The sequence below is a fragment of the Ambystoma mexicanum genome, chromosome 8 (genome assembly GCF_040938575.1).
Source record: "Ambystoma mexicanum isolate Mex_15411 chromosome 8, UKY_AmexF1_1, whole genome shotgun sequence".
Classification (NCBI taxonomy): Eukaryota; Metazoa; Chordata; class Amphibia; order Caudata; family Ambystomatidae; genus Ambystoma; species Ambystoma mexicanum.
In genome coordinates this window covers 631324712-631338167 of record NC_090929.1, presented here as the reverse complement: position 1 = coordinate 631338167, position 13456 = coordinate 631324712, and the positions used below count along the sequence as shown (strand labels likewise).

Here is a 13456-nt window from a genome sequence, read left to right as displayed (position 1 = left end):
CAGACGATACAGTGATATTGAACAAATCTTTTATCACTGATAGTATTGTGCTGTCTTCTATGAAAAGGTTTGTGCTGGGTCATATGATTTGCATATTTTCTAATTCAGTTCTGTAAAATGTAATTCCTTTAGTTCAGGAAGAACTAGAAAAGAAAGTGGTAAAGTGCAGACATTGCAGAGAGGGTATGAATCGCAGTATCACCTTTTAACAAATCTGTGATCCTGGGCATCTCATTTGTATTGCCCCACCTGTCAGAATTGCCAGTCCCTAAAACATTTCAAATTGTTAGTCCTTCAGAGTGATTTCGTTCTCGGGGTATGATCTTTAAAAAAGATTCACTCATGGTTTCACTGGCTATATACAGTGTTGCTATAATAGTGAGCATTGATATATTGCACACCAGAGCCTCTTGTTTGCTCTCAAATGCAACACTACTTGATAACCATGTCTCTCTTCTAATCTCACTCCGTTTTGGATACAGACACCTTTCTGCTGTCTTCAAATCGTCATCCACTCTCTATGCTATGGTATGTGTAGCTTTCTCCTTGCTTCCCATTGGTCACCTGTATCTATGAGTGAGCACTTTTGCGTTCTATGAGGCAGCTAATCTGAGTCGCTTGTCTATTCTGGATTATGGGCCTCTTTTTCATACGATCTGTGACCTGCAATTATACTGTGTCCGATATACCTTCCTTGTGGCCATTTTTGATTAAATGTTTACTGTACCTACGCTAGAACACAAGTACCTGGTATGGTATTGCTCATATATAAAGTGCCTATACAAAAGTATGTCTTTCAAAGTGTTCAAGGAGGGTGGGGACATTGGGGAAAAACAACAGTCGCTCAGAGCCCTTGAAATTCTGAGACAATAATAGTCTGCACAGGCAGAGTAAGTGTGTAAAATACTTTTAACAGTTTGATATAGAGCAAATAGGCCTGACAGCGATTCTACAGTTTTACCAGTGCAATTAAGGAGTGAAGACAAGGGAGAAGAGACAGATGATTATCAGGCATGGTGCGTATGGATCGTGCAAGTGCGCAGACGGTCATAGGGAGGGGGGGGCCAAGTGCAACCAGTCATTGGAGACTGGGGTAAGTGCAAAGAGAGCCCCTCTCTTGGGTTGTTTCTCAATTGCAGTGAATGTGTGTGGGGTGTAGGGCCAGGGATGTCATTTAGGGGTCTCCAGAGGTCGCACCTGCGACCCCTGAGGTCTCCCTTGCTACCCTTGTGGTCTCCCTTGCTAACCATAAAAAAAAATAAAAAAAAATGTAAACAACCTTTAAAAAAATCGAATTGAGGCTTCTGGGCTGAGGCCGGCAGCATGTGGCTCATTGTTTCTGGAGTGGCTGTTTTTCTGTTATCTATAGCTGTTAAAATGGCTCAGTGGGTTGACTGCTCACTGCTGCAATGTGTGTGTGATCTGCAGGTTGCAGGTTCGACTCCCGGCAAGGTAAACTCAGCCTTTCATCCTGCTGAGGTTGATAAATGAGTACCAACAGTGGTTGGGTAATATTGTATGTATATTTGTTCTATATGAAGCACTTAAGCATAAGTGCTATATAATAACACATAATTATCGTTTGGCCTTGGACGTCTGCTTGCATTCACAGTAATTTGGTAATATGGGCCTATACGCACAGATATTAAAGATACATATGGTGATCAATTCTTGTACAAATGTTTAATCACTTTACAGTGATATCGTAACCCATTTTTTTCACAGTCTACTTAGAAACAATGCTATGTGATGCCACTTCCTGTTTTGTCAAGGGGTGAACGGTCGTGTTCCATCACTTCCCATGATGTCACTTTGGGGTGGGGGTCAAATGACATCACTTCATGTGAGGTCATCAGAGGTCAAGGGTCGTGTGATGTCACTTCCACTTCCCCTGGCATTTTGGTGAAAGGACGGCCCTGTGTAAGGATCTAAGGCAAGCGTGAAAGAGCACTGGCAGGGGTGCCATGAACTGTGGGACTCTGAGGTATACCAGGCGGCCAGTCAGCAAGCTGTAAGAAAGAGGAGGGAGAGAGGGAAAGAGCAGAGAACTAGGTTAGCAGGTTAGAGGGAGGGAGAAGGAAGAGGAGAAGAGGAAGGTCTTGAGGAGTTTCTGAAATTTAAGAAGATCAGGCTGAAGACAGAGGGCGGCAGGGAGGCTTTTCCAAGGGGAGGCACCTGCTGAGCATAAAGATCTTCCTCCAAATCTCTGCTTGGAGAACTGGCTCACTCGCAGAAGGTTGGAGGTAGATGAGGGGAGGGCTTCTGAGGGACAGTATGTAGGTTGGCAGCGTTGCGGGTAGGTAGGTAGGTCCCAGGCCTCAGAAAGCCTTATGGACAATGCAGATGGTTTTGAACTTGATCCTTGCAGCCACAGGGATCCAGTGAAGGGATTTCAGTGCCGGTGAGATGCGATCTCTGGCTTGAGGCCAAGGATAAGTTTTGCGGTTCTGTTCTGGATGCGTTGCAGAGGGCGCAGGGCAGAAGAAGGGATGTTGAGGAAGAGGTTGTTGCAATAGTCCAGCCTGGAGAGAACCAGGGCTCTGGAGACAATGAGACGCTGGGGGAAGTGAGAAAAGGTACAGTACCTCTGAGGAGGTGTAGCTGATAAAACTTTTTAGAGGTGTCAGAAATGTGTGTTTCTACCTTTGTTTTAGACTGATAATGTTGCCCTTGAAATGCTACTTGTTTATCATTATGATTACAGCAAAAATGAAGAGGGTAAGGAGGCTGAAAGGGGGTTTGCCATGCTTATTTTGAGCTGGCAAATAGCATATCAACCTCCTTTGGTCCAGTGGAGGGGGCTCCAAAGATGTCCATGCCCCAAAAGTGCATAAGATGGCCTGCCCGAGGGGTGCTACCGAGGTCTAGGGGCTAGCCCAAAAGACATCCAGATCTGTTCCTAGCATAGCTATGGCATGCCCAGCAGACTGTCTGCAGAAACAGGCAAAGCCTCACATACTGTTTAGCAGCTGTCCAAATTCGTAGATATGGCTTGCAATTTACATAGACTATTTTGTTAGAGTGAGTATTGTGACAAATGAAAAGAGTAGAGTCCACTTTCCATTATTCACTCAGTAGGGTTTCTTGCTGAATCACTATCAGACATGCTTAAAATTTAAAATTGTGGGTATTCATATGTTCCCATAATGCTCTTTGCTTGTAATCGCCAGGCTTGGGTTCAATGAACTCTTGAGCGATTTGAAACACACATGTGTTGCCCGTTTTGTTTGATTCCTCTACCCTGCTCACCCTCCCCTCACCCCTCCAGCCTACTTCTGCAGGAATGTGTCCTGATACATTCTGGTTTCCCCATCACCATCTTGTGACCAATGCTGGATTTGACTTTTATGGACTTCATTGATTCACGGTGCGTCACCCTTCCTCAACTCTCATGCTGGACTTCCTTTGCATCTTTGTTCCTGGCTATGCAACATTATGTGTTACTACTGACTTCTGCAATTGTATTCGCTCTGCCCTCTTGCTTCTCCACTCTTTTTGACTGTTTACTCTCTGTTCTCTCCTCCCCTCCTCCCCTTACTTTCTTCTATGCACTTACTCTATCAGAAGTGTCCCTGAACCTAGTATGATAGCAACCTTGTCTGTCTCCTCCCCTCTACCCTTATTTGTCCCCCCACCCCAGCACTACCTACAATGTCATCAGGCCTAGTAGGATAATCGCTTGTTTTGTTTCTCCCCCCTTTCTGTACCCCTCTCCCTCAGCTTTTGTTTTTCTGAGGCTTGCCTGTCTGTTTCCAATTCCTCCCCACTCTCCCCCACCCTTCCTTATCTATGTCTTAGCTCTTGCACTATCTGAAATGTCATCAGACCGAGTACGATAGTTAATTTCACATCCTTACTGTTCATGGCCTGTAAGAATGTCATTGTATTTTCCCTGCTTTCCTCCCTTGCCTTGAAGCGCTTTGAAACACATTGTCTATAGGCGCTATATAAATAAACTATCATATCAGATCATATAATATGAAGAGATGCTCTGATACATGGCCTGGCCCTATGGCCTCTCCCCTTGGCCCCACCGCCTCCCGGCCCCTTTTTATTCCCTATGCACTTTTTTGCCATGTCCAGCACTGCAGAGAGAGGGTAATTCATTTAGACCCCTTCTTGCTTTTTACTTTCCAGCAGAAGAGCAAAACATCAAATGGCAGAATAGCCAATTTAAAAAAGGGGGCGGAGGGAGTGGGGAGGACAAGGATGGCTGGCAGAAGGAATTGCACTTGACATGCGAGAACACATTAGGGTCACTGTGCTCCGCTCCCCTTCCAATCCCCACCAAATGAATCCTATGTATGAGCTCAGAGCAAACGTGTCAACATTCGTCCTATTCAGGAGAGGCTAGCCCAGTCCTGGTTTTAACTTTACATTCTGGGACTTTTAGTGCTGAGTTTTTCCATTATACAACCAGGACTACAAGTCCCAGAATGCAAAGTTAAAACCAGGACTGGACTAGCCTCTCCTGAATGGGACAGATAAAGTTGGCATGGCCGAGCAACACTTTGTAGGGAACTGACCTTTAATGTGACCTGCTGTCCAGATATGCAGGGGTCTACAACCTGTGACTTGTCTGTCATTTACAGCTACCACTCCCATTATCCCTCACTATTAATTATGCTGGCTACGGGTGATGGGAGTTGTAGTCCAAAACATCTGGAGAGCCAAAGGCTGCCGACCACTGGACAGGAATTTGTGTGCACACACAAGCCCATGAATTCACAGGATTTTATTATTTTGCCCTGGACCATAATTAGAAATAATATTTCTTTTTGCGTAATAGGGGCTAGCAATACTGAGGAGTGGCTCCTTCCCAGCCTAGGTCTATAGTACACCTGCACCTCCCCTTCCTACGTGAGACTGGGTGATTCGCTCCCCACTGTTCCCTCTCCGGTTGTTTAGAGAGCCCTTGCTGCCAACTTGCCCGCCTCCTCCCTCCCTGCTGACCTGCTTCCTTCGCTGTATTCTTCTCCTAGGATTGCAAAGCGATCTGTTGCTTCCTGAAGCTAGGTTTGCACCCTATAAACACAATAACAATAAAACCATAACTCAGGGAACCCATTCGCAGACCCGGCTTATTTGTGCGTTACTTACACGCTGAGAGTTGTAGCCTCGGTCCATAAAATCAACAAAAGAAATGCAAACAGCCAACATGCCCCGTTCCATTCCGGAGATGGAAGGCCAGTCAGGGTTTTTTCTTCTTCACAAAATAGGACTGGATAAGCACCTCCCGGATGGTCAGGGCCATGCATGAAAAGGCACATTCCTGGACTACGGTGTCCTAGAGGTGACCCGGCATCATCTAGCAGCCTAAAGTATCTATCACCCTATTCAGCATCACCTGATCAATCTAACTAAGCTGAAAGAGTGAGCCGGCAGGAATGACCCAGCTCTAGTCTTCCTAAGTGCAGTGGCGTGTCCAGAGACTCACGACTCGGTTGGCACGAGTGGGGCACTGACGTATGCAGTGGTAGCATTAAGTGCGAGCAACTCGCACATAATGGGTGGCACATTGGGTGGCCAATCAAATCCCAGGGGTAGCACGTGCCACCCCGGACCACTCCCTGGATACGCCACTGAGCCTGTGACCTGCTGCAGGTACACACGGAAGCGGCGCCCACTTGGCTATCGCATATGCTGCTCTTAAACATTAACACAACGGAGAGAGTAGCTGCAGGCGCTGGGCGTTTGCAGAGATCAGAAGGTGGGTGGGTTTTGTTATAGAGCGACGGCCTCTGCTGGTAATTTACCTGCACTGCACGTGTGCATCATAGGGAAGCCAATATACTCGACCCGTTACTTTTTAGGAACTATTAACGGACAATCAAAAAAATGATAAGCAATCAAGCATGCAATAAGAGCCAGTGTTTGGGGTGGCTCGTTTTAAATTACACTTTGACTTCTGGGTAAAAAAAAAATGTATACAATATTTGCAGCAAAAATATTTTACCATCCATGGGTGTTCAGCATAAAAAGGTTTGAACACCACTGGCCCAAAAGGAACAAGAGAGGCGCATGAGGGAGTGCTCCTTGAGGCATAGGTGTGCTGACTTGACGCAGCAGAACCCCGGGTGCATCCCAGCCCTCCCTTACAGTCAGAACTCCTGCATTTCAGCTAGTAGAAATTCGGAGACTTGACAAAACAGGCATTTCAGATTTGCCCCACAAACACAAAGTGGGATAGCTCTTAGCCTTAGAAATGAAACACTACTAAGGCAGAATAACACTACTTTACCGTGCTCTTCCAAAGCGGACAGGACACAGGCAGGTGTTTTGGTCCTCGCTGTAACCAAGGACAGCGCTCTACCGGAGAAGCTGTCGCGAGACCCCCGTGGCGGCGGGGCTGCAGCGAGTTCCTTGATGAGGCGCCGGCGAGGTCAATGCTTGGGGAGTTCTCCGTTGACTACTCGGTCCTCGTGAGTTCACCTGGTGCGCTGCTCAGAGTTCCTCTGCTGCTGTGAGCTGCCCGCCTTAGGTATGTGCTGATGTGAGTTCAACTCCGCTTTCTTTGAGAGTTCTGCCCCTTTGGTACCTCTGACAGTTTTCGAGTCTCGGCCCCGATGAGAGTTCTCCGCACTAGTCCGTGAGCTCCTGGAAGTTCTCTGCCCTGCCCCGACCCTCCGCAAGTTTCCCGACAGCCCCCTCGCTTCAGCTGACTTATCTTCAAGTCCCCCCTGCAGTGACTTTTAACAGCGGAGTGGAGTGCAGGATACCTCCTCGCAGCCACACTGCCTCCACCCCCCAAACCCATCCTCCCCTCCCCCCAGGAAACGTGCTGTGAGGTTGCACACGCACGCCAAGTCTCCCTGGTGCTGCTTTTAGCCCCGGATCTCCCTGAAATGCATAGAATAGCAAGCACGTCTCATTGAAGGTGCACAGAAAGATTCGCCGCTATGAAAACCTGTACTTAAATACTTTAATATATTATAGGCGAACAAAGCGCCTCCTCTGCTCACAGGAAAGGTAACTAGGCGCTACAGCTCATCCCCTTGGTAATTGGGGGATGCGTTGGTTGACTTCAGCACGGTGCCCTCCCCAGGTCGCGGATTCAGCTCCGCCGGTCTGCATGAAAATAGGTAATAGAAAACACGTACCTCTCTCTCTCTCTCTCTCTCCTCCGGCTCCCTGGAGCTAAGTTTCCAAGCTTGGGCTGTCTTGGACTCGAATGGTGGCCTCCCCTCCCCCTCTCCCTATTATCTACCCACATTCCGCGCAGGCATTCATTTCTCGCGCAGCTGGCAGCGGCCGGGGAGCCCCTCGGATGTGTGAGGGATGGACTTTTGGTTCAGTTGAGAGGGGCGCCGCGCTCCTTGGGCAGGGGGGCAGTCAGAGAGGCAGAGCAGGGGCCGCGAATGCACAAACACTCGACGAGGTTCAGCCGTTCAATGATCCGCGTTTAATCAGAAAATTCCGGTCTATCGGAATGTCCGTCCTTCTCCCCCGTTCCGTCCCCGACTTTCCGTGATGCTGACTGACCTCTCTCATAATTAAGCACAGATTCATCTGAGCTCCCCACACATCTCCCTAAAATGCTTTCCAATTCATTTGCAAAATCAGAATCCTCCCTTGCACAGGGTGGTTCCAGGGATAGAGCCCTGTTGCTATCACACAGCTGGTGGGCGAGTGATGGGCGATGGTGGTGGAGAAAGGGGGCGAAATCCTCCGATCACCATTAGCAAAGCCAAACTATTTCAAAATAAGTATCCCTTAAATGCTGCGCTATTATGCACTCGTGGGCAAATAGGACAAACATACTCTCGCTTGCCACTACGGGGCTTTATTTAAACATACTAACGTGGCTGGCACACCCACAAATTCGGCCTCTGCTAGCAGCAGGAACGTGTTCAAGAGAAATGGCTAGGATTATTCTTTCATGTCTTCATTATTTCATTGCATTAGAATAATATTTAGAATTTAAGCGACCACTTAATTACTAGCAAAGGTGGCTATTTTATTTTATTGTATCGACTATTTCGTGGGTTTGAGGCCTAAGGGGGAATGGGCCAATCAGTCATCCTCCAAGGACAACTGTCTGCAGTTGAGGGCACTGCTTTACTTTACATGTAGAACACATCCCGACTGAATAACATGCCGTCATATACAAATTACACGCACATTTGTCAAATATATAAAATAAACTTGTAATGTATGTCAACTCGTCTGTAATAGAAAGGTCATGCAGTATAAATATTATATATTGTATACAGTGTTGCACTTTTGAACATGTCAATGGAGTAGAAATGTTTTATATTGGATACGCATATAGGGCCTGATTCATAGAATCTGGGGCATAAAAGGCACAAGGGCCGCGCATCGAGAAGGAGCCTGCGCCAGGGCTGGCGCAGAAAAATGTTTGCGCGGCATGCGTATTTATGGATTCCCAGAGGCATCAGTAGCCGTCGCGCAAGTAACAGCAAGCTGTGCCAGTAACGCCCCCAACACGCTCCCAGCACAGTAAAAAGCAAGTAAAATGCCCAACACGGCTTAAGCCTCTGCGCCATCCCTGGGCCAGCTTACAGACCACACAGGCCAAATCACACACCAACACCCCGCGATTCCCATACATTCCCCAGCGTAATCGCGTGAAAACAGCTCGCAATCCCCGGCCGCACACCATGGTAAACGTGCGAAAAACACCCTACAATCCCCGTCCGCACCCCAGCGTAATTGTACAAAAAAGAGCTTGCAATCCCCGGCCGCACCCCAGCGTAATTGCGTGAAAACACCCTGCGATCCCCGTCCGCACCCCAGAATAATCGCGTGAAAACAGCTTGCAATCCCCTCCACACCCCAGCATAATTTTGCGAAAACACCCTGCGTCCCTTTCCGCACCCCAGCGTAATCGCACGAAAACACCTTGCAATCCCTGCCTGCACCCCACCGTAATCATGTGAAAACACACCACGAACCCCTTGCGCCCCCCAGAGAAAACACGTGCCCTCGCACGCAAGGCCTGGCCTGCCACCAGTCAAATGGCGCTCCAAAACCTTGCAATCTATGGCATTTATCCTCCTCCAGATGGGACACCCAACCCCCATCACCCATGACCGCACCCTGCAGGTAGCCCCCTCCACATGGGATATGCCAGCCCCCATCACCTGACCAACCTGCAAGCAGCCCCCTCCACTTGGGATACCCCAGCCCCCATCACCGTGACCCCACCCTGCAGGAAGCCCCCTCCACATGGGATACACCAGCCCCCATCACCCGTTACCCCACCCTGCAGGCAGCCCTCTCCACATGGGATACCCCAGCCCCAGAGAAAAATGTGCGCGGCACACGTATTCATGGATTCCCAGAAGCGTCAGTAGCCATCGCACAAGTAACAGCAAGCTGTGCGAGTAACGCTCCCAACACGCACCCAACACAGTAAAAAGCAAGTGAAATGCCCAACACAGCGCAAGCCTCTGCGCCATCCCTGGGCCAGCATACAGACCCCCCCAGGCCAAATCGCACGCCAACACCTCGCAATCCCCGACCGCACCCCAGCGTAATTGCCTGAAAAAACACTGCGAACCCCAACCGCACCCCAGTGTAATCGTGCAAAAAACAAGTCGCAATCCCTGGCCGCACCCCATGGTAAACGCGCAAAAACACACCGCGATCTCCGTTTGCACCCCAGCATAATCACCGAAAACAGCTCGTAATCCCCGGCCACACCCCAGCATAATTGTGAGAAAACACCCAACGAACCCTGTCCTTACCCCAGCATAATCATGCAAAAACAGCTTGCAATCCCAGGCCACACCCCATGGTAAATGCACAAAAACACCCCGCGATACCCGTCCGCACCCCAGCGTAATCGCGCAAAAACATCTTGCAATCCCCGGCCGCACCCCAGCGTAATCACATGAAAACACCTGCGATCCCTATCCGCACACCCCAGGGTAATCGCACAAAAACACTAAAATACTATGCAATAACTGCCTGCACCCCAGTGTAATCACGTGAAAACACCCTGCAAACCCCTTGTGCCCCCCATAGAAAACATGTGCTCTCCCACGCAAGTCCTGGCCCACCACTAGCCAAATGGCACCCTAAAACCTTGCAATCCGCGGCATGCAGTGCCCTCCAGATAGCACACCCCCACCCCAATCCCCATCACCCGGCAGTCCCTTCCACATGGGATACCCCATCACCCGTGACCCCACCCTGCAGGCAGCACCCTCCACATGGGATACCCCAGCCCTCATCACCTGTGACCCCACCCTGCAGGCACCCCCCTCCATGCGGGATACCCCAGCCCCCATCACCCGTGACCCCACCCTGCAGGCAGCCCCATCCACATGGGATGCCCCAGCCCATCACCTGTGAACCCACCCTGCAGGGAGTCCCTTCCACATGGGATACCCCAGCCCCCATCACCCGTGACCCCATCCTACAGGTAGCCCCCTCCACATGGGATACCCCAACCCCCATCACCCATGACCCCACCCTGCAGGCAGCCCCCTCCACATGGGATACCCCAGCCCATCACCCTTGACCCCACCCTGCAGGCATCCCCCTCCACATGGGATACCCCAGCCCCATCACCCGTGACCCCGCCCTGCAGGGAGCCCCCTCCACATGCGATATCCCAACCCCCATCACCCGTGAACCCACCCTGCAGGCACACCCCTCCACATGGGATACCCCAACCCCCATCAACTATGACCCCACCTAACAGGCAGCCCCTCCACATGTGATACCCTAGCCCATAACCGTGACCCCACCCTGCAGGCGGCCTCCTCCACATGGGATACCTCAACCCCCATCACCCGTGACCCCACCCTGCAGGCAGCCCCCTCCACATGGGATACCCCATCACCTGTGACCCCACCCTGCAGGCAGCCCCTCCAGGTGGGATACCCCAACCCCTATCACCCATTGCCACACCCTTCATGCAGCCCCCTCCACATGGGATATCCCAGCCCATCACCCATGACCCCAGCCTGCAGGCAACCCCCTCCACATGGGATACCCCAGCCCATCATCATTGACCCCACCCTGCAGGCAGCACCCTCCACATGGGATGCCCCAACCCCATCACCATTGATCCCACTATGCAGGCAGCTCCCTCCACATCGCATACCCCAACCCCCATCACCCGTGACCCCACCCTGCATGCAGCCCCCTCCACATGGGATACCCCAGCCCAACACCGTGACCCCACCTTGCAGGCAGCCCCCTCTACATGGGATACCCCAACACCTATGACCCCACCCTGCAGGCATCCCCCTCCACATGGGATACCCAAACCCCCATCACCCGTGACTCCAACCTGCAGGCAGCCCAATCCACATGGGATGCCCCAGCCCACATTGCCCATGACCCCACCCTACAGGCAGCCCCCTCCACATGGGATACCTCAGCCAATCACCTGTGACCCCACCGTGCAGGCAGCCCCCTCCACATGGGATACCCCAGCCCCCATCACCCGTAACCCCACCCTGCAGGCAGCCCCCTCCACATGGGACACCCCAGCCCCCATCACCCGTGACCCCACCCTGCAGGCAGCCGCCTCCACATGGGATACCCCAGCACCCATCACCCGTGACCCCACCTGCAGGCAGCCCCACGCACATGGGATGCCCCAGCCCATCACCCGTGCCCCACCCTGCAGGCAGTCCCCTCCACATGGGAACATGGGATACCCCAGCCCCCATCACCCGTGACCCCACCCTGCAGGTAGCCCCCTCCACATGGGATACCCAACCCCCATCACCCCACCCTGCAGGCAGCCCCATGGGATGCCCCAGCCCATCACCCATGACCCCACCCTGCAGGCAGTCTCCTCCACATGGGATAGCCCAGCCCCATCACCCATGACCCCACTTGCAGGTAACCTCCTTCACATGGGATACCCCAACCCCCATCACCCATGACCCCACCCTGCAGGCAGTCCCATCCACATGGGATACCCCATCACGTGTGATCCCACCCTGCATGCAGCCCCCTCCACAAGGGATACCCCAGCCCCCATCACCCGTGACCACACACTGAAGGCAGCCCCCTCCACATGTGACATCACCTGCATGATGTACCCCGACATAGTGACACATCATCACTACATAGATTGTGTGTCATGCACCTTGACCGCCGTCTTGTGACACCAGCCAGAATATCCACTGGAACAGGTATCCTGCAAACCAAAATGAATGCATTCACCCGGGTCACATCCATGAGTGTGGCAGCTGACCGAACAGAATTGCTGTCCGCAACCATCTCCCAACATACACATGTAACAAGTTAATGTAAAAGTGAGGCCCTGCTGGCAATGTGACATTGTCATGGAATCAATCCCCAGGGACAAATTGTTCATCAATGACAGAATCAAAACCACCCTCAATGTGTGCCACATGAACACATACTTGGCAGGTGTGTCACAGCCTGAGCCTCATTGAGATGCTATTCCTAGAAGAGAATCCCTAATAAACACATCACTGGTTAGCCCATGTGTGAAGGACATGGCAATCAGACAGTACACCACGCACTGAGACAGCTGCATTGGGCAGCCAATGTGTAAATACAAAAAAATGCCAGTAGTGTATCCCAGTGCAAGAGGTTGACCAACACCAGAGATGATGATAACTGTACAAACACATGCTGGTGAAGGGGAAAAGCAACACATGTGTTACACAGCATCAAGCAAATCATGTGCAAATGTCCTGAACATGTAACACTCCCACAGTCACCCCACCCACCTCACTCACAAACACACTAAGGGCCAATACACAGTGATGCTGCAGATGTGAAAGGAAATGCAATTGGCCCGTGCACGCACAAAATCCCACTTCACACACCATCACCGGTCTGCTGCATGTGTATACGCACCCTGGCAAATAAACCCTGAACATAACAAATGCAGGTAAGCAACCACACACATGACTAACAATGGGCAGGATCAGGGCTACTAAATGGACTACCAAACAGACACACTGCAAAAATAACTGTGACAGACAAGGACTGTGAGAGTAAAAAATGAATATATTCAACAGTATTATTTTCTGCATACATACTGTAAATAAAATCATAAAAGATGTCCATGTTAAAATAGAAAAATAAAAATGTCCATGTGTTTATAAATGTTTACACAAAAAATTACAAAAAATACAAATTAAACATGGTTGCCATGAACCCTCAAACACACAAAAAACTATGTACAAGAAAACATGGTGGATAGTCCAGAGTCCACTCCAAATAAAAACATAAATAAAAGGAAACTTACACCTACAGAACTATGTACAAAACAAATTGATTAATGTCTGTGATTCAAGCTCCAAATAAGATGGAAAAATGAAAGGAAATGCATATCTACAAAACTATGTACATAGGCAGCGGGCTAATCCTCCTCATCACCAATGTCACTCAATATCTGGAACAGGGCATCATCGAGCACAGTGTCCACTTCCCCCAGATGGCCCTCAGTTCTCTCCTCGATGGCTTGCACGGACACTAGCATGGACCTCTT

General features: G+C 50.5%; 1 protein-coding gene across 3 annotated transcripts in view; it reads right to left on the bottom strand.

The window, feature by feature from the left end:
- LOC138472257 (alkaline phosphatase, tissue-nonspecific isozyme-like) overlaps positions 1-7238 on the bottom strand; it is a 472404-nt gene extending 465166 nt beyond the window's left edge. The window contains exon 1 of one of the 3 annotated variants that reach the window (XM_069610359.1): positions 7101-7238. The gene's annotated coding sequence lies outside the window, so the exon portion shown is untranslated. Of the gene's footprint in view, positions 1-5100; positions 5240-6241; positions 6666-7100 lie in introns of those variants that run through there. The other 2 variants (XM_069610357.1, XM_069610360.1) reach the window with 2 other exon arrangements.
- Positions 7239-13456: the final 6218 nt, after the last annotated feature.